Raw genomic sequence first — 23,163 nt, 5'->3', positions numbered from 1 at the left:
GCTGGGTCATATGGTAGTTCTATTTTTAGTTTTTTAAGGAACCTCCATACTGTTCTCCATAGTGGCTGTATCAATTTATATTCCCACCAACAGTGCAAGAGTGTTCCCTTTTCTCCACACCCTCTCCAGCATTTATTGTTTCTAGATTTTTTGATGATGGCCATTCTGACCGGCGTCTTTCTTGACAAATGAAATCTGCTCACGTTTGCATTGGAAAGTCTCTGTTTCCTTCCTTCCTTTTAAGGTCTCCCTCTCCCAAATATCTTTCCTTTGAATATAATCCTCTTCATTTCTCACTCATTTCATGCATTTTCCTTGTTTGTTCTAATGTCTAGGGAGTTATTTTTCTCTACCTAAAAAGCTAGTCCCTCAGCATGTTTTAAGGTAAGCTTTAAAAACTAATTGTGCGACATTTTTGCACATTCACTGTGATTGCACACCTGGCAAACAGCATTTTCAAGGGATCTATAGAGTTAATGCGTTCAGGTTTCAAATATGTACATAGTTAAATTTCTGATGTTAATAAAGGAAATATTTGAATGCTAATTAGAAATAAAACCCTGAACAGGGAGGGAAGTGGGAAATGGAGTCCTTTAACAAGTATTTACTGGTAAGGAGGTTTTTAACAGGTGATGCTGCCAGATCTGAAATTTGTTATGTTGCAAATTTGACAAAGGGAATATAATCAGGAAATGCAAACTGGGACTTACAATGCCGTGGCCAAAAAAAAAACAAAAACAAAAAAATCAAAGAAGGGAGGGAGGGAGGAGGGAAGGAAGAAAGAAAAAGAGACAAACAACTTGCCCTATTCAGACTTGAGAATTGGAAGAAGGGAACACACACTGAACTGCATTTGAAAATAACTGGCAGAGGCCTCCTCAGAGAGCCTGGCCACTTTCCACTTGCTGGTGGAGCTGGCCTCAGACCCACAGCGGAAGATCGTTGAAAAGTCTGGCATGCCAAGCCACCACCTCATTTCCCAGGGGAACTTCCCACACACAGTGAGAACGAGTGAGGGCAAACCTCAAACCCACAGCACACTACGCTGGAACGCTTTCAAGCCAGGCACTTGAACTGCACACTGGCTGCAGCCTGCTGGCAAGTGACAAATGGAAAGCGGCCCGAAGCCATTGCTGTCTGTGCCAAGAAAAGCCTGTGCAGTCAGGGACCGACCTGGGTCCTGCACCAAAGGGTTGGGGGGTGCGGGTAGGATGCAATCATTACAGTGAGCCAAAGTCCTCCCTCCCCTTTGACAGTAGAGTCAAGCCCAACCTGTATTTGATGGCCTGTAAGAATGGGTAATACTACTCACAACGCTTTGGGGGTGAAATGTTTTGTGAGTTGCTCGGGCCCACCTGGAGGGTTGCTAGCTGCCCTAGGCCACAGAATCATTTCGTTAGAGCAGCTTCCGAACAGTTTGGCCTTTACATTTGGAATCTTCTGGTTCTGACGATGAATTACAACCTAATACAGCTGAAAGGTGTGGCAGGCCTCTCCAGATCCATGAATTATGTGAGCTCCTGAGAGGAGGAAGCAGAGATTATTCGCAAGTTAAGGCTTTGGCATCTGTCCCTGTTGCCTCTGAGCTCGGAGTCGTACTGCAGTCCAGGAGCCGACTTTGTGACACCAAAAACCAAAGCCAAACCTCAACCACCAGCACCATGTCCTGTTAAAACAACAAAGAACAAGTGTGTGTGTGTCTCTGTCCATGTCCAGGTTACCGGGGATGTGAAAACAAAGCCAAAGGAACCAAACACCCAGCTGGTACCAGAGAATGACATGTTTGCATTTAAATACTTCAACTTAAAAAGTGATTTAAAAAAAGTTTTTTTTTAAATAAATTATTCCTGAACATGGCTTTCGTGCAGGTTGCATTCATATATATAACTTTACTTTTACGTTTAACCATCATTTGGGAACATCTTTTATGTATCAGGCATCATGCCAGGTGGTAGGGAAGAATAAAAAGTAAATAAATTTGGGCTTCCCTGGTGGCGCAGTGGTTGAGAGTCTGCCTGCTGATGCAGGGGACACAGGTTTGTGCCCCAGTCCGAGAAGATCCCACATGCCGTGGAGCGGTTGGGCCCGTGAGCCATGGCCGCTGAGCCTGCGCGTCCAGAGCCTGTGCTCCACAGTGGGAGAGGCTGCAACAGTGAGGCCCGCGTCCCCCCCAAAAAAGTAAATAAATGTAATCTCAAAAGAGCTTATGTTGTAGAGACTCGTGGGAAATCGTGTTCAGAATGGTCATAACTAAACTTTGAATCAAAACACAATTATGTCCTTCAAAGAGGCACTTTCACGGAGGCTTCCGCTCCTAGGACCTCCCTAAGTATGACCAGTTTCCCACTTTATAGTGGGGTAACTGTTTCTGTGAGTGAACTTATGAGGACAGGGAATAGTAGAGCTTTCCGTAGAGTGTTTCCTTTTCTTGCTGCTTCCCCAAAGTATCAGTGTGTCACACAGAGGGAGAGCAGGTAACCCAGAGAACTTGTGAGTAACAGGCTTGAATGGGCCTTTTTATTTTTGCTGTTATAAATGGAACATGTTTTTTAAATAAGAAACCATCTATTTTAATGTTTGTGAGAATTCTTAGACAACAGCTAATACTGACTACTTAATACCACAGAGTTCAATGTTTCACATAATATTTTCTTCTTTTAGTAGTCAATGAGGTAGGTGCAATTATTATCTCCAGGTGAGGAAACATGCTCAGAGAGGCTAAATTACCTGCATAAGGGCACACAGTTAATAAAGAATGGAACACGGATACTGACCCAGGCACTTGGACTTGGCAATTCTGCCTTCCCCTGTGGTTGAGACTTCCTTATCACTTTTCACTGGTGTCTAATAAATGGGAGAATTCTTTAAAGAATTACTAGGGCTGTTTGGTTGAAAAAAGTCTCCATTTGGACACATTTATGGAGTAGCAGTTGCCAAGGCAGCCACAGATCTATGATATATACCTGCCCTCACCTTCCAGGCAGGGGCAATGTGTTCTCTTCTGGACCCCTGCACTGTTCTATTCTTCTATTATCCTCTACTCTATTAATTTATTTATTGGTATTTCTCCTCTTGTAAATGATTACACCCAGCAGGAGGGATTTTGAATTATTTATCTTTGGATTCCCAGCACCTATCACAGTGCCAGGTATATTGTATGTATTCAATGAATGTTTAAATGACTGAATAACTGAAATAATCCAGAGACTTAAATATTAATAACATAGATCAGAACTAAAAGAAATCAGCTGAGTGGGGTACAAATGGAATTTATTGAGACTTACTATGTGCAAAGTACTGTGATTTGCTTATTTTAATTCAATTAATCTTCAGAACAAACTTGTGAGGTAAAACTATATCTCCCATTTTATAGGCAAGGTAATTAAAACTTGGAGAGTTTTAGCAGGTTGCCCTGGGTCACATAGCTAGCAAAGAGTAGCACTGGATTTAACTCAGGTCTTCTGCTTTCAAAGCCCCTGTTTTTTTTTCTGTCCTTCTTCCTTTAAAGATGATCTCTACCTTTCCAATTGCTACCACCAAGTTCAAAGAATTCTATTCTTCTTCAATTGCACCATACCTCATTTTCTTTCTTAAATTTTGTAAGAATAGTCTCATAATGTTAATTCTTTTATAATCTAGCAATCTCAAAAGTTAGTTAAGTTTTGAGGAGGAACCAAGATGGCGGAGTAGAAGGATGTGCTCTCACTCCCTCTTGCGAGAACACCAGAATCACAACTGGCTGCTGGACAATCATTGACAGGAAGACACTGGAACTCACCAAAAAAATACCCCACATCCAAAGACAAAGGAGAGGCCACAATAAGATGGTAGGAGGGGCGGAATAACAGTAAAATCAAATCCCATAATTGGTGGGTGGGTGACTCACAGACTGGAGAACAGTCTGTGAGTTCTCCACAGTTCTGTGTTCTCCACTGAACTCACAGAACAGTCTGTGAGTTCTCTTATACCACAGAAGTCCACCCACTGGAGTGAAGGTTCTGAGCCACACGTCAGGCTTCCCAACCTGGGGGTTTGGCAACGGGAGGAGGAATTCCAAGAAAGTCAGACGTTGAAACCTAGTAGGAATTGATTGCAGGACTTTGACAGGACTGGGGGAAACAGAGACTCCACACTTGGAGGGCACACACAAAGTAGTGTGCACATTGGGATCCAGGGGAAGGAGCAGTGACCCTAGGGGAGACTGAATCAGACCTACCTGCCAGTGCTGTAGGCTCTCCTGCAGAGGCAAAGGGTGTCAGTGGCTCACCGTGGGGACAATGACACTGGCAGCAGAAGTTCAGGAAAGTACTCCTTGGTGGGAGCCCTCCCAGAGTCTGCCATTAGCCCCAGCAAAGAGCCCAGGTAGGCTCCAGTGTTGGGTTGCCTCATGCCAAACAACCAACAGGGAGGGAACTTAGCCCTACCCATCAGCAGTCAAGTGGATTAAAGTTTTACTGAGCTTTTCCCACCAGAGCAAACCCAGCTCTACCCAACACCAGTAACTTCCATCAAGCCTCTTAGATAGCCTCATACACCAGAGGGCAGAAAGCAGGAGCAAGAAGAACTAAAATCATGCAGCCTGTGGAGCAAAAACCACATTCACAGAAAGATAGACAAGATGAAAAAGCAGAGGGCTACGTACCAGTTGAAAGAACAAGATAAAAGCCCAGAAAAACAACTAAATGAAGTGGAGATAAGCAACCTTCCAGAAAAAGAATTCAAAATAATGATAGTGAAGATGATCCAGGACCTTGGAAAAATAATGGAGGTAAAGATCCAGAACATGCAAGAAATGCTTAACTAAGACCTAGAAGAATTAAAGAACAAACAGAGATGAACATTACAATAACTGAAATGAAAACTACACTAGAAGGAATCAATAGCAGAATAACTGAGGCAGAAGAACGGATAAGTGACCTGGAAGACAAAATGGTGGAATTCACTGCTGTGGAACAGAATAAAGAAAAAAGAATGAAAAGAAATGAAGACAGCATAAGAGACCTCCAGGACAACAAAAAACGCAACAGTATTAGCATTATAGGGGTCCAAGAAGGAGAAGAGAGAGAGAAAGGACCAGAGAAAATATTTGAAGAGATTATATTCGAAAACTTCCCTAACATGGGAAAGGAAATAGCCACCCAAGTCCAGGAAGTGCAGAGAGTCCCAGGTAGGATAAACCCAAGGAGAAATATGCTAAGATACATAGTAATCAAATTAGCAAAAATTAAAGACAAAGAAAAATTATTGAAAGCAGCAAGGGAAAAACGAAAAATAACATACAAGGGAACTCCCATAAGGTTAACAGCTGATTTCTCAGCAGGAACTTTACAAGGCAGAAGGGAGTGGCACGATATACTTAAAGTGATGAAAGGGAAGAACCTACAACCAAGATTACTCTACCCAGCAGGATCTCATTCAGATTCAATGGTGAAATCAAAAGCTTTACAGACAAGCAAAAACTAAGAGAATTCAGCACCACCAACCCAGCTCTACAACAAACGTTAAAGGAACTTTGTTTAGTGGGATATACAAGAGAAGAAAAGGACCTACAAAAACAAACCCAAAACAATTAAGAAAATTCGTCACAGGAACATACATATCGATAATTACCTTAAACATGAATGGATTAAATGCTCCAACCAAAAGACACAGGCTTGCTGAATGGATGCAGAAACAAGACCCATATATATGCTGTCTACAAGAGACCCACTTCAGACATAGGGACACATACAGACTGAAAGTGAGGGGATGGAAAAAGATACTCCATGCAAATGGAAATCAAAAGAAAGCTGGAGTAGCTATACTCATATCAGATAAAATGGACTTTAAAACAAAGAATGTTACAAGAGACAAGGAAGGACACTACATAATAATCAAGGGATCAATTCAAGAAGAAGATATAACAATTATAAATATATATGCACCCAACATAGGAGCACCTGAACACATAAGGCAACTGCTAACAGCTATAAAAGAGGAAATCGACAGTAACACAATAATACTGGGGGACGTTAACACCTCACTTACACCAATGGACAGATCATCCAAAATGAAAATAAATAAGGAAACAGAAGCTTTAAATGACACAATAGACCAGATAGATTTAATTGATATTTATAGGACATTCCATCCAAAAACAGCAGATTACACTTTCTTCTCAAGTGCACACGGAACATTCTCCAGGATAGATCACATCTTGGGTCACAAATCAAGCCTCAGTAAATTTAAGAAAATTGCAATCACACCAAGCATCTTTTCTGACCACAACGCTATGAAATTAGAAATGAATTACAGGGAAAAAAACATAAAAAACACAAACACATGGAGGCTAAACAATACATTACTAAATAACCAAGAGATCACTGAAGAAATCAAAGAGGAAATCAAAAAACACCTAGAGACCAATGACAATGAAAGCACGATGATCCAAAACCTATGGGATGCAGAAAAAGCAGTTCTAAGAGGGAAGTTTATAGCTATACAAGCCTACCTCAAGAAACAAGAAAAATCTCAAGTAAACAATCTAATCATACACCTAAAGGAACTAGAGAAAGAAGAACAAACAAAACCCAAAGTTAGCAGAACAAAAGAAATCATAAAGATCAGAGCAGAAATAAATGAAATAGAAACAAACAAAACAATACCAAAGATCAATAAAACTAAAAGCTGGTTCTTTGAGAAGATAAACAAAATTGATAAACCTTTAGCCAGGCTCATCAAGAAAAAGAGGGAGAAAACTCAAATCAATAAACTTAGAAATGAAAAAGGAGAAGTTACAACAGACACAGCAGAAAAAGAAAGCATCCTAAGAGACTACTACAAGCAACTCTATGCCAATAAAATGGACAACCTGGAAGAAATGGACAAATTCTTAGAAAGGAATAACTTTCCAAGACTGAACCAGGAAGAAACAGAAAATATAAACAGACCAATCACAAGTAATGAAATTGAAACTGTGACGAAAAATCTTCCAACAAACAAAAGTCCAGGACCAGATGGCTTCACAGGTGAATTCTATCAAGCATTTAGAGAAGAGTTAACACCCATCCTTCTCAAACTCTTCCAAAAAATTGCAGAGGGAGGAACACTACCAAACTCATTCTAGGAGACCATCATCACCCTGATACCAAAACCAGACAAAGCTACTACAAAAAAAGAAAATTACAGACCAATATAATTGATGAACATAGATGCAAAAATCCTCAACAAAATACTAGCAAACAGAATCCAACAACACATTAAAAGGATCACACACCATGATCAAGTGGGATTTATCCCAGGGATTCAAGGATTCTTCAATATACGCAAATCAATCAATGTGATACACCATACCAAAAAATTGAAGAATAAAAACCATATGATCATCTCAATAGATGCAGAAAAAGCTTTTGACAAAATTCAACACCAATTTATGATAAAAACTCTCCAGAAAGTGGTCCTAGAGGGAACCTACCTCAACATAATAAAGGCCATATAAAACAAACCCACAGCAAACATCATTCTCAGTGGTGAAAAACTGAAAGCATTTCCTCTAAGATCAGGAATGAGACAAGGATGTCCACTCTCACCACTATTATTCAACAAAGTTTTGGTAGTCCTAGCCACAGCAATCAGAGAAGAAAAAGAAATAAAAGGAATCCAAATTGGAAAAGAAGAAGTAAAACTGTCACTGTTTGCAGATGACATGATACTGTACGTAGATAATCCTACAGATGCCACCAGAAAACTATTAGAGCTAATCAATGAATTTGGTAAAATAGTAGGATACAAAATCAATGTACAGAAATCTCTGGCATTCCTATACACTAATGATGAAAAATCTGAAATAGAAATTATGGAAACACTCCCATTTACCATTGCAACGAAGAGAAGAAAATACTAGGAAAAAACTTACCTAGGGAGACAAAAGACCCATATGCAGAAAACTATAAGACACTGATGAAAGAAATTAAAGATGATACCAACAGATGGAGAGATATACCACGTTCTTGGATTGGAAGAATCAATATTGTGAAAATGACTATACTACCCAAAGCAATCTACAGATTCCATGCAATCCCTTTCAAATTACCAATGGCATTCTTTACAGAACTAGAACAAATCATCCTAAAATTTGTATGGAGACAAAAAAGACCTCGAATAGCCAAAGCAGTCTTGAAGGAAAAAACGGAGCTGGAGGAATCAGACTCCCTGACTTCAGACTGTACTACAAAGCTACAGTAATCAAGACAATATGGTACTGGCACAAAAACAGAAACATAGATCAATGGAACAAGACAGAAAGCCCAGGGATAAACCCACGCACCTAAGGTCAAGTAATCTATGACAAAGGAGGCAAAGATATAAAATGGAGAAAAGGCAGCCTCTTCCATAAGTGGTGCTGGGAAAACTGGACAGCTACATGTAAAAGAATGAAATTAGTACACTCCCTAATACTGTACACAAAAATAAACTCAAAATGGATTCGATACCTAAATGCAAGACTGGACTCTATAAAACTCTTAGAGGAAAACTTTGGAAGAACACTCTTTGACATAAATCACAGCAAGATGTTTTTTGATCCACCTCCTAGATTAATGGAAATAAAAACAAAAATAAACAAATGGGACCTAATGAAACTTCAAAGCTTTTGCACAACAAAGAAAACCATAAACAAGATGAAAAGACAACTCTCAGAATGGGAGAAAATATTTGCAAATGAATCAACGGACAGTAGATTAGTCTCCAAAATATATAAACAGCTCATGCAGCTCAATATTAAGGAACCAAACAACCTCATCCAAAAATGGGCAGAAGACCTAACGAGACATTTCTCCAAAGAAGACACACAGAAGGCCAAGAAGCACATGAAAAGCTGCTCAACATCACTAATTATTAGAGAAATGCAAATCAAAACTACAATGAGGTATCACCTCACACCAGTTAGAATAGGCACCATCAGAAAATCTACAAATAACAAATGCTGGAGAGGGTGTGGATAAAAGGGAACCCTCTTGCATTGTTGGTGGGAATGTAAATTGATGCAGCCACTATGGAGAACAGTATGGAGGTTCCTTAAAAAACTAAAAATAGAATTACCATATGATCCAGCAATCCCACTACTGAGCATATGCCCAGAGAAAACCATAATCCAAAATGACACATGCACCCCAATGTTCATTGCAGCACTATTTACAATAGCCAGGTCATGGAAGCAACCTAAATGCCAATTGACAGACGAATGGATAAAGAATTTGTGGTACGTATATACAATTGCATATTACTCAGCCATAAAAAGGAACAAAATTGAGTCATTTCTTGAGACGTGGATGGTTCTAAAGACTGTCATACAGAGTGAAGTAAGTCAGAAAGAGAAAAACAAATATCGTACATTAATGCATGTATGTGGAACCTAGAAAAATTGTACACATGAAGTCGTTTGCAGGGCAGAAGTTGAGACACAGATGTAGAGAACAAACGTGTGGACACCAAGGGGGGAAAACCGCGGTGGGGTGGGGATGTTGGTGTGCTGAATTGGGGATTGCAATTGACATGTATACACTGATGTGTATAAAATTGATGATTAATAAGAACCTGCAGTATAAAAAACAAACAAACAAAAAAACAACTAATATTAAACTTTCTTTGGGTTATTTTTATGGAAATATGTTAATATAAATGTTTCAGACATTACATGAAATTTCTAAAAATCTTATATGTTCTGGTATAATGTCATAAGTCATAATTCTAGTTATTACTTTAAAATGTATATCTCAGAAGTAACTAAATTTCCTTGTCAATTGCATTATTATGAACTTTAACCGTGGTCATTTTTAAGTCTTTTGTCATTACAGAAAGTTCTGGGTGTACTCTGATGCTTTTGCAAAAATGTTCCTATAAAAGGGTTTCATCTTCAAGGAATTCATGGAAAAGACTCTGACAAGTACAGGTTTCTGGTAACTGACTATACTGCTGAACTGAATGAATAAGCATTTTCAGAACTCTAATGGAAAACTGATTAATTCATAAAAGTCCTAACAAAAGATCAAGATGAAAACAAAAATTAATTACATGGGACTGAGTGAACTGATGAGGATGATTATAATTTTTGTGGCTTTCTGTTTGAATAATAATAATAATAAATCCCACAAGGACTGAGAGGCAAAAAATACACAAATCAATTTTCACTGCAAAGTAAAGGAGCTGTTACAGTGGAGGATTACTGGACTGAATGTCAATATTATGACATAGTATGAGTGTGTTTCATGTTTGGTAATTTCAATCGTTGTTTTGTTGTGGTCATCCATTTACAATGCTTGGGGTCAGTTTATTTATCTCTTTTAAAAATAAAATACATTGTGTGTGTGTGAAAAAAATATATATATATATGGGTGGAAGACCTAAATAGACATTTCACCAAGGCAGACATACAGATAGCCAAGAGGCACATGAAAAGATGCTCAACATCACTAATTGTTAGAGAAATGCAAATCAAAACTACAATGAGCTATCACCTCACCTCGGTCAGAATGGCCATTATCAAAAAATCTAGAATCAATAAATGCTGGAGAGGGTGTGGAGAAAAGGGAACCCTCTTACACTGTTGGTGGGAATGTAAATTGATACAACCACCATGGAAAATAGTATGGAGGTTCCTTAAAAAGCTACAAATAGAACTACCATATGACCCAGCAATCCCACTACTGGGCATATACCCTGAGAAAACCATAATTCAAAAAGAGTCATGTACCAAAATGTTTATTGCAGCTCTATTTACAATAGCCCAGAGATGGAAACAACCTAAGTGTCCATCATCGGATGAATGGATAAAGAAGATGTGGCACATATATACAATGGAATATTACTCAGCCATAAAAAGAGACGAAATTGAGCTATTTGTAATGAGGTGGATAGACCTAGAGTCTGTCATACAGAGTGAAGTAAGTCAGAAAGAGAGAGACAAATACCGTATGCTAACACATATATATGGAATTTAAAAAAAAAAATGTCATGAAAAACCTAGGGGTGAAACAGGAATAAAGACACAGACTTACTAGAGAATGGACTTGAGGCTATGGGGAGGGGGAAGGGTAAACTGTGACAAAGCGATAAAGAGGCATGGACATATATACACTACCAAACGTAAGGTAGTTAGCTAGTGGGAAGCAGCCGCATAGCACAGGGAGATCACCTCGGTGCTTTGTGACCGCCTGGAGGGGTGGGACAGGGAGGGTGGGAGGGAGGGAGACGCAAGCGGGAAGAGATATGGGAATATATGTGTATATATAACTGATTCATTTTGTTGTGAAGCTGAAACTAACATACCATTGTAAAACAATTGTAAAAAAAAAAAAAAAAAGCTAAAAATAGAACTACCATATGACCCAGCAATCTCACTACTGAGCATGTACCCTGAGAAAACCATAATTCAAAAAGAGACATGTACCATAATGTTCATTGCAGCTCTATTTACAATAGCCAGGACATGGAATCAACCTAAATGTCCATAGATAGATGAATGGATAAAGAAGATGTGGCACATATATACAATGGAATATTTCTCAGCCATAAAAAGAAATGAAATTGAGTTATTTGTAGTGAGGTGGATGGACCTAGAGTCTGTCATACAGAATGAAATAAATCAGAAAGAGAAAAACAAATACCATATGCTAATGCATATATATGGAATCTAAAAAAAAAAAAAAAAAAGGTACTGATGAACCTAGTTGCAGGGCAGGAATAAAGAGGTAGACACAGAAAATGGACTTGGGAAATGGGGTGGGAGGGCAGAGCTGGGGTGAAGTGAGAGTAGCATCAACATATATACACTACCGAATGGAAAATAGTTGGCTGGTGGGAAGCAGCAGCATAGCACAGGGAGATCGGCTGGGTGCTTTGCGATGACCTACGGGGGTGGGATAGGGAGGATGTGAGGGAGGCTCAAGAAGAAGGGGATATGGGGACATGTGTATGGATATGGCTGATTCGCTTTGTTGTGCAACAGAAACTAACACAGTATTGTGAAGCAATTATACTCCAATAAAGATCTATTAAAAAAAAATTTAATTAAAAAAATTTTTTAAATGTTAGTTAAGTTTTAACTAGTGACTGAATGAATAAAATGATGGATGGACGGATGGATGGATTCATTAACACCTCTCTTATTCTTACTAATACAACAAGTTAGCGGGGAAACTAGGGTTTAAACATTCAGCTGTAGAGCAGGATTTGGGTCTCTATTTGCAGAAGCGTAATATCTGCAAGATTTCCTTTGGTATTTTTTAATTTGTTTAATTGATTTTACAGTACACATGGAAATTAAAATTTATTTTTGCCTCTATTTTCCTTAAACCATAAAGTTTGTAAGAAATTTAATTGCATTTAGCCACTTTAAAACAATACATTTAAATGTCATAATTTTAAATGAAATTGCTTCTGAATTTAATAATAAAATCAAATTTTTCATATATTGTTAGAAAGTGCTAGTTAAATGAATTCTCAAAAGACAATAAGTTGCTGTTTAGTACTTTAAAAACCTGGCAACTTCTGCCTTGCTATTTGTTAAAATGTACTTTAGAATATACAATGCAATTTGAGAATTTTAATTTTGGATCATAAAGCAGTATTAAGATTTTTCTCCTGAAATTTGTTCAGTAAACTTTATTAGGTCTTCTTTTGACCCTCACTAGGGAGAAAGAAGATAAGGTTCACTCAGTGCGTGAAGACACACAGCAGAGAATTGAAATTGACAATACAAAACAAGTGGATCATTCAGACAGCAAAAGACTGGGAGTAAGTGGCAACAGGTGATTCCTTGGAGCATAAAGCATAACAGACAATGGGTTTGAGGGGGAATAGTGAAACCTGTAGTCCCTGAGTATGGGATAGTTGTCATATATGGGACATCATTGATATTGGACATGTGAGAGGGCTCAGTTTAGAGCCAAGAATGCCAGGCACTGAAGGTATGATCTCTCTTATATGTGGAATCTAAAAAAAGGAAAAACCAAGATCATAGATACGGAGAACAGACTGGTGGCTGCCAGAAGTGGGGAGTGAGGGGGGGAGGGGTTAGACGGACAAAGTTGGTCAAAAGGTACCAACTTCCAGTTATAAAATGAAAAAGTCATGGAGATGTAATGTCCAACATGGTGACTATAGTTAATAATACTGTATTGTATATTTGAAAGTGGTCAAAGAAATTGTTAAAGTTCTCATCACAAGAAAAAAAAGGTAATGTTTGTTAACTAGTTATTGTTGTAATCATTTTGCAATATGTACAAATATCAAATTGTGTTGTACACTGGAAACTAACATAATGTTATGTCAGTTATACCTCAATTTTACAAAATGCCGGGGGACGTCCCTGGTGGTCCAGTGGTAAAGAATCCGCCTTACAATGCAGGGGACGTGGATTCGATCCCTGGTCAGAGTACTAAGAGCCCACATGCCATGGGGCAACTAAGCCCGTACACCACAACTACTGAGCTCCTGTGCCTCAACTAGAGCCTGCATGCCCCAAACTACAGAGCCCATACTCCCTGAAGCCTGAGTGCCACAACTAGAGAGAAACCTGCCTGACGCAAATAAGACTCAACACAGCCAAAAATAAACAAATAAATATTAAATAAATCTTTAATAAATAAATAAATAAAATGCCAGACACTGGATGATTAGACTGGGCTCTTGCCAGAGCGGTTACCATCTGATATGTAGCTACTTCCATTAAGCCTCACAACCACCCTCTCAGTGGGTATGATTATTATGCCCTCTGAACTGAGGCTTACCTGTGAACAATGTCTCGTCAGGGAGTGGTGGACATGAGAGTCAAACTTCCAACTGCCATCTCCAAAGCTGTACTCTACAACTAAAGTGTATTCTACCAAGTTCCACTATAACCAGTTCTGCTACACTATGGAGTGTCTTCCGCCAAGATCCACTCTACTGCTGAGACTTACAAGTACACTTAGTTTTCTTCTAGGTTGTCCAGATAGTTCACTGGAGTAAGAATGGAGGTAAACCAAAAGATCCTGGGACGAAGATCTATTCAGGTGTTCTTTCTTTAACACTTGAGCATAGTGATTATGGTACTAGAATTATGAATCCTGAAAAAAAAGATATATTTGATGGATAATATATCTGTATCTCATATGATAACAGAGCATGTGAAAAAATGCTCCTAATGTTTTGCAAAGTTGTAGGAAAAACATTGGTATTAGTTTGTAAAAGGACACACACACACCCACACACCAACGTTGTCTTACAAATTATACTAAATTTTTTCCACATTCAAGAATTAACTGTAGGGCTTCCCTGGTGGCGCAGTGGTTGAGAGTCTGCCTGCCGATGCAGGGGACATGGGTTCGTGCCCCAGTCAGGGAAGATCCCACATGCCGCAGAGCGGCTAGGCCCGTGAGCCATGGCTGCTGAGCCTGCACGTTCAGAGCGTGTACTCCGCAACAGGAGAGGCCACAACAGTGACAGGCATGCGTACCGCAAAAAAAAAAAAAAGAATTAACTGTGATGAAACTATGTCCACAATAGTTCACCTGAAACATTATGAGCCAGATGTGTTTTGAATTCGAAATTTTTTGGATGTTAGTAAAGAAATAGAGTACTATATTACATGACACCTTCAAATGGCATATGAAATGTTGACCTGAAATAGACTGTCACATATTTCCGCAGCAAACATGGGTTTATTCAGAATCAACAGTGAATTGCAATTCAGGGTCTGCAATCCTATTGAACCACCTACAGGTCCCGGCAAGGAAGGAAGAATGCTTTCACAGAGAAAAAGGAACTTGGAAGGGATATAGTAAACAGAGTCCACAGCTTTTCATTGGCTGAGTCCTTGCCAGGAAAGAAAAACTCTTTCTTCTTCCTGTTGGGCTCTGCTATTGTTGCAGGGTGTAAGCACTCCCCATTCGGTTTCTCAAGTCTATTTAATTGAGGTCTCTGTTTATTAATTTTTTACAGAAGCAGCATCCATATCAAATATTAATATTTCTACCATGAAATATGAATATTGACACTAACTGGGATAAATAAGTTCTATGTGAAACTTCGTGTCATTTCTGGTGAGGTTTTTGTTGTTTGTTTGTTGTTTGTTTTTTTTTTTGTGGTACACGGGCCTGTCACTGTTGTGGCCTCTCCCATTGCAGAGCACAGGCTCTGGACGTGCAGGCTCAGCGGCCATGGTTCACGGGCCTAGCTGCTCCGCGGCATGTGGAATCTTCCTGGACCGGGCATGAACCCATGACCCCTGCATCGGAAGGCGGACTCTCAACCACTGCGCCACCAGGGAAGCCCTCTGGTGAGGTTTTGATGCCAAAAATGTTTGCCACAAATTTATTAATAAATTTTTCAGAGATTTTTTAATTTCAAAACTAAACATATGGGGTTTTAGACTGGTATTTTCTTGAAAAACTCTATTTCGTATACATCATTAAACACTGGATTTTGTCAAAAAATGTCCACATCAAACTGTATCTTAGAGCAAAGTAAACATTCATTCCATTATCCATTTTCTAAATTCTTAATTCAACACATGTGACAACCTACAGAAATTAAGCCAGTTAGATCTGATACAATATTTGTGCCTTAAGATTGGTAAAATTATGAAGCTGTAGAAGTGTTTCTTCCATAACTCTTTCTCTATACTGTCAATCAAAACACAATGCAGGAGGCTGCAAATAAGAAAAGAGTTTATTCAGGGTCTTAAGAATTGCAATTCAGGAGACACAGGTTCAGGTAAAACCGAAAGAGAGTTCCAGGGAATAGAAAGAGTCAAGGGCTTATAAAGACCACAAGGTTTGTCAACTGAAAAAAGGCACAACCTAAAATTTGAGAACTACCTTTTATTTGGTGGGCTTAGGATTTAAGCCCAGGATACAGCCTCTCAGGTAGCTCTGAGGAATTGTTCCAAAGAGGTGAGGGAGGAGCCAGGATATATAGGAGTTTTTGCTGAAAAAAGAAAAAATGTAGTCGAACATTAAAAGATTATTGCTAATCACAAAAAAAACGGACGTCTCAAGTTAATGATTTTAGTGCTTTTCTATGTATGGGAAGATGCAAGAGCCTGGTCTTATTGAAATCATTCCTTTGAAATGTATGTTAACTATCAAGGTCCAGAATACTATTTTTCTCCATCTTGAATTCCCCTCTGTGTGCACTGTTGGGGACGGCTGCAGTGGCTGCTGGCTTTATGACCATGATATCCTTTGTTTACTGAAACGGCAGGTACCATTCTTGGTCCATAGTGCCTCCTCTTGGTCATAAATTCGACCAATGTTTGGGAGGCATTTCATGACCAATTTTGTTCCATGATGCCAAGAAGGCTCATTCCTAGATCAGGCAAACATTCTGGTGACAGACCCCTCAAGTGCTAATTTTTGGATTAGGCCCTGTTTATAATCTAAAATTCTCTGGATCACCTGTCTTACTAGTCTACTATGATTCAGGAAATGTCTTCCCTTATTGCTTCTTCCCATATCTAGAGTTGCACTATTAAAATGATTCTATGTAGAGTTATATATGTGATTGATTGCCTCGAGACATTTAGCCAGCATTACTTTTGTTGGAGGCCTGGTTACACATTGGGTAATGCAAGAGACAACAATCTTATAAAATAGACCGGATATAAGTAATACAGCTGTAACATTAATAAAGTCACAGTACAGCAGAGACAGGCACAAGGCATAACTAATTTGAAAACAAGAGAAAACAAATTAAAACAATGTTTAGTATAACTAGTTGTAATCTGATTGCAATAAGCCATCAAGTCCACAGGGGAGCTGGCTGGAGAAACAAAATTCTGGAGGGATCATGTAGAGAGAAAAAGATAAATGTTTCATCTTTATTTACAAAAATATACTTTATCAAGTTGTTGTAGGTCATAGTTAACATAAGAGGAAAGTTTTCCTGGAAAACAAATATTAAATGCCAGTATTTTTCAGTAAAAATGTCATAAAATAATAAATCATATTGATCAGTTCATTCAGTCCCATGTAATTAATTCCTGTTGATCTGGATGAACCATCAGGTTTTCCATTAGAATTTTATAATTTCTTACCAGTTCAGTAATATGATCTAAGAATCATCAGAAACTCATATTTGTCAAAAAGTCCTTGTTATGAATCTTCTTGAAGATCTTAATTTTATAAAAACATCAGAGTAAAACAGTAATTGTCTATAAATGACAAAAGACTTAAAATACCATGGTTAAATATCTGATTACAATGCAATTGACAAGAAACTTGGTTATTTCTGTGACATACATTTTAAGATAATAACTAGAATTATGACTAATAATATTATACCAGGATATAACAGACTTTTAGGAATTCCACATAAATTTTGGAATATCTGTTTGGACATTTATCCAAACAATATAACCAAAGATTTTATCACCACTTCTTTGACAATGGTTCCCATGTGATTTAACGTACCAAATAAATCTAAATTGTTTATATCTCTCTTTGAGATGTTTCTGGGACTCTTTGAAGCAACTCAAAGTTAGCTGGAGGTCAAAAGAATCTTAATTAGAATTTGATATTTGGGAAGTCTGTCAAAAAATATTATCAAAAGTTTTCATTTGTTATTTTTAATAACAAGTATAATAATAAGTATTTATTATATAATAAAAAATATATATATTAATTTATTATATAAATAATAAGTATTTATTATTTTTAAATTTTATTTATTATTTTTAAATTTTATTTATTTTTTTGCTGTGCTGTGTGACTTGTGGGATCCTAGTTCCCTGACCAGGGATCTAACCCAGGCCCTCAGCAGTAAAAGCACAGAGTCCTGAAAACTGGACTGCCAGGGAATTCCCCTCAAAAGTTTTTTGAAACAGTTGGTCAAATAGGATCGTAGGTCACTGTGAAACAATAATTATTCACTCAACCAAAGTGACAATAAAAATTTCTTTAAGGCAAATACAGATCATTTAGAAGGCAAAGAAACTCACAATCTGTTATCAAAAGTAGATCAACATTGCAAGAAAACTTTGTTCTCTTAACAGAGGGAGAAACCAACTCCAGTCCTGCACCAGCCCACTCTCAATAACTAAATTCATTTACCTAATTCAGTTCAATTCAGTTTCAGCCTAACCATGAACAAGGACCCTTTTTCAGGGCTCTCTTTCTATAAACCTTCCACAACTTTCTGTATCCATATTAGTTTGTCCCTTATTTTTCCATCCAGATATAACCAGCTATAGGACAAAATTAATCTTTCCCCTTAACAAAATGTATTTCTATTCTTCATACCTTGTTTTGCTGAAAACACACATCCTACTTTCCTTGCAAACTAAAATGTTTCCCTTATTATTTTCAGTAGCCTTAATTACATATTACAATTTTAACCCTTAAAAACTTTGATCTCCAGCAAAAACCTACAAGCAGCAAGCAGTTGTGAACTGTTTGTCATACCAGTATTTCTTGATTGGCAAACATTTAGGAACATTCCAAAACCTCTAGAAATGTACACCTTTTCATAGTATAATTTCTTTCCTCAATGTGGTATAAGATGTGCCTCTAATAAACCTAAACATCTTCAGTTTCCCTCTCATAAGGAGACAAAGTAGGTAAATTTAGACCTGTTTAGCAATTAATGTTCCAGTATTTCATCTTATTTGAAATGACCTAGATACTCAATGAGTTCCCATCATTTAACTTAACTTACTAAAACTCTAAAATTTCAAGTTACCAAAAATCTGGAGAAACTATTTTAGATAGATGTACCCAAAACATAATTATTCCTAAAGAGTTCACCTGAAAACTCTTATCCCGTTTACCATTATTTTATAACTTATGAAAATATCATACCAAGTTAATTTCTCCTTTCTGAAAGAACTCTGTAACAGAAATAACATGAATTTATTGACCTTTAGTAAACCTAGGTACAATAAAAGTAAGACATGTCTATATTGATTAACCCAATAAGTTTAAGCTAGTTTTAATGCAAAATATTAATTTAATATTGAATATTTCCTGGATAACCTGAAATTCATTCTGGCCAGTTTTCTTTATATTTAGAAATATTTAATTTGTAAACACTTTTAAGTCAATTAAATAGAATTCTTCTATAAATTTAATTTTGATAATATTTTCCAGAGATAGAGACATCTCATATGTATAATGTACACACAAACATGTAAACAGACAAAACTAGAGATCTCATAGCTTCACTTTAACATTTATTTAGTGATGAATCAGGTCCTACAATATAAACTTATTAGTTTCTAAAGAACAGTTGGAATATGTTAAATTTATTTGCTCAGATGACTAAGTCTTTACTATTTGTGGAAAAGACTTTTAAGATATATATTTGTTCTTGATAAATTCTTAAGGAAGCTGTGAATTAGATTTTGTGTTAGGGAGTCTTTCCAGTGGTTTGAGTTTTAAAAGGGAACTTTTTTCCTTTTTTAAAAAACTTCGGTTTCATGATTGAACTAATTAGACTCAGTCTGAGGTTATTGTGGGTTGTATCTACATTTCTGATTTGCAAGACAAAGACAGTTGCTTTAATTCCCCAAAGAACTGGTCTGCCACATAAATGATATTAAAAGATTGATTTGCCCAACTATATTTTCATTAATTTGCTTTTTTATATCAGTGAGAAGATTCCCAAATAAACTGAAAATCAAGAGTTCTTTCTTCTAGAACTTTAAGGATCAATTTATCATGCTTTCGGAATTTTGCGCAAGGCATTCAACAAAGGACCTCTTTTTGAGGGTACAAGTTAAACCCAGAGCAAAATAATTTCTATTATTGTTTTCATTAGCCCCTGAATATTAGTTCTCAGTTTTTATTTCATATTGTGCAGGCTCAAGTAATCCTTTTGTTTTCTTTTAGTATTTTTAATTACTATTGTCTGAAGGGCACATTTATATGCCCTGTCTTATAATACCAAGGGGAGGTGAAGCACCCCAGTGAGACATAATGTCTATCACACAATATAATTAAGCAAAAGTAATGTAACCATTTTATATAAAGCCCATTTAAATATACCAATTTTTATAAATTTTCTCAATTCTGTCAACTTTAATACCTTTAACTTTAGTTTCCATTAAGACCCCATCAACAAGCTTTGGTCTTATAAGGAATCGTAGAAGCTTTCCTTTTAATTCCCCAGCCATTTTATCTATTTTTGTATAAAGGCTTTGGGATCCCCAGTGAAAGGTTGAGCCGAGGGACTCAGGTCTTTTTGTCAATCTCTTAACTTGATTAATTGGCCTTTTGCCCCAAGCAATTGTTGATCAGATATCTCAGTGTAATTTTCTTCCAGCCTTTTAAATATATAGATTTTAACTGGAGTCAATAGAGTGAACTTGTTTGGGGCCCTTTAATGTTGGGACCAATAGGGAGTCCCTTTGGCCCATCCAACTTTAGGTCATGTTGTATAAAAACCTTTTGTTTTAATCCCATTAATGTTCATTTTATTTAATGTCCTATTTCTTAATAACCATCTAAAGATTTTTATTCTTTTGAGATGAGTTCCTTTAAAATTTCCACCTTCTTGGGAAGAAGTCTCTAGACTTTCTCTTCAGTTTTCTCTTATTTCCCTGTTAACCCAGTTAACATTAATTATCCTAATGTTTTTATTAGCATCTGTAAGGCCCATTGAGGGGAAGTGGAGACCACAAATAAGGCTTCTCAAACTGGTTTTTTATTTGTTTTAAACTAAGGGAGATCTTAGGTTAACTATATATATATAGATAGATAGATATAGATAGATAGATAATATATATCTATATATACAGATACATATATGATGTTCTTCTAATTTGTTTTTTTCACCAATAGGTACCAGCTATTTATAATGAGGGCTCTCTAAAAATTTACCAATTTAGAAATTTTTTCAATTTAAAGGGTCTATCATCTGGTCATTGATGAGATGCATCTAAATAGCAGCTCAGGTCACAGGAGGCATCCCCACAAGAGAGTGCAATGGATGCAGCCTTCACAAGATCTAGAAAGTTTACTCCCCAAAACCACCTAAGAAAGTAAAGGGCCTTTGTTATACAGGTAATGCAACAAAAGTTAAGGTGACAAAGACCCCTGTGAGCTGGCAGAGCCAGACAAAACACTGCTCAGAATCCCAGTCTATTTGACTGGCTGCCAAATGTACACTATATGTGTACTTTCTGGATGGTAGAGATCAACTCTCAAAACACAGAAAAGGAAAAAACAACAACAGCAAACAATGCCTAAGATCTGGTAGAACATTTACATCTCAAAGACACAGGGAGAGAAATGAAAGGGTTTTTGTTTTCTTTAAGGTCAGAATTCTGAGAAGATGTTTTATGAAGCCAGTTTTCTCTAACTTAACTGTGTATGTAATAAAAGAGCCACATCTTGGGCATTTTCAGGGCAAGATTTCCTTGCAAATATAAGTTTTGTACATACATACAAAAGCCTGCCTGGGGTATTAGTTGGAAGCTGGCAATCTGTCATTCCTTTTCTTTTGTTTTGAAAACTTTGTTCTCCATTCCAAGGTCAGTCTGCCAAGATAAATTGCTAGTGATGATCATGCAGTGGACCAATGTGCTCTTTGTGAGCTTAACTCCTCTAGGAGTTTCAACCCCCTTACATGTCTCAGTTTCTCCCTTGGGTAGTATAAGACCACTGTGGGTATTCAGATCACTGAGTGGCCAGCTCTCATGTGTGTCCCCAGCAGAGCAAGTTTTTAATTAAAATGAGTGGGTTTCTCTATAGGGACAGCTGCATGGTATGAGGACTTGCTGCCACCACTTTCAAAAGTTTCTCAGTTCCCTGAGAAAGCCTTCATCAGCTGGGAAGAAGATGTTCCTTATTCACAGTTGAAAGCTCTCATGAGATATCTTCACTTTTATTCCAACAAACCCTATTAAAGTAGCCCATTCAAGGAAAAATGCCAGGCCAGTCTCCCATCTAATTACCCAGACCAACCCTACTCATTGTCTAAATTAGGCAAAAATCTTCTCAGTGTCTTTCAACTGAGGATAACCCAGGTACCTCTTCTTGAAACTAAGTTTCAAGGATAACTTACTCCTCCAGAGAGGAATTTAATACGACTGAATAAAACCTAGGATCATCAGCCAATAATGGGACATCTGAAAACCAGGAGAGACTCACACAAATTTGTCTGGACTCCCTCAGGAGGCGGACAGACCCAAGAGGCCTCTGCTTGTGCCAGGTTCCAGATCTTCATAGAGTTCAGGCAAAGGAGAGATGTCTGCTCTGAATCCCTTCACCGGTTGCCAAAACTATCAACTGAAAAAAACAAAAACAAAAAAACGCACAACTTAAAAGTGGAGAATTATGTTTTATTCAGGGCATTACTGAGGGTTATAGCTTGGAAACAACCTCTCAGATAGCTCTGAGGAACTTTTCAAAAGAGGTAAGGGAGAGCCAGGATATACAGGAGTTTTTGCTGAAGAACAAAACAAAACAAAAAACATAGTCAAACGTCAAAAGATTATTGCTAATCACAAAAAATCAAACATCTCAAGTTAATGATTTTAGTGCCTTTCTATATATGAAAGATGCAAGAGTCTGGGCTCACTGAAATTATTCCTTTGATAGGTATCTTAACTGTCTAGGGCCAGTATCCTGTTTTTCTCCACCCTGAATCCCATCTGGGTGCATTGTTGGTGGTGGCTGCAGTGGCCAATAGCTTTATGGCAGCAATATACTTTGTTTACTGAAATGGCAGGTGACCTTCTTTGTCCACAGGTTGTTAAAATTTGCCTGGTGAGAACTGTGATAGACACTGACATGAATCAGAAAATATTTACCCTTAAGGAATCACAAGTTATTTTAGGGTTGGGAGTCCAACAAGTAGATAGGATGTCACCAGTTATTTTAGGGTAAGGTTCTATTAAGTATCTTGAGTTTCTGGCAGATGTTCTGGATACCTTCATTAGGACAATAATAAGTCACACTTCCTCAGTGGCCTTCCAGCTCCATTTAGAGAGCTCGCTTAGCAATACCAACTCCACTTTGATTTTCCTCCCACAATATCTCTTCCCCATCTGAGGCAGGTTTTCCCTTCACGCTGACCCAGGTGTTCCCTCAGTGGTGACTTAGCTCTTCCCCAGCTCCTCAGCCCTGTTTCTCATTCAGCACCCTCAGGGGCCTGCTCTTCACCTGAAGAGGAGCCAATGCATGCTGTCTGGTCTGAGCCTCTGCA

The 23,163-nt window shown here is 37.7% G+C and overlaps 1 long non-coding RNA gene across 1 annotated transcript; it reads right to left on the bottom strand.

Annotated features, from left to right (window-relative positions):
• On the bottom strand, nt 1-22,240 carry LOC132593838 (uncharacterized). The gene is made up of 3 exons (XR_009559748.1): nt 22,107-22,240; nt 15,837-15,945; nt 1-1,666 (listed from the first exon to the last, which is right to left on the bottom strand). It is a non-coding gene; the product is annotated as an uncharacterized lncRNA (long non-coding RNA).
• Between the last annotated feature and the right edge of the window lie 923 nt (nt 22,241-23,163).

The sequence above is a fragment of the Globicephala melas genome, chromosome 18 (assembly GCF_963455315.2).
Source record: "Globicephala melas chromosome 18, mGloMel1.2, whole genome shotgun sequence".
NCBI lineage: Eukaryota > Metazoa > Chordata > Mammalia > Artiodactyla > Delphinidae > Globicephala > Globicephala melas.
The sequence above is the reverse complement of the archived record's forward strand: the minus strand, read 5'-3'. Positions and strand labels throughout refer to the sequence as shown.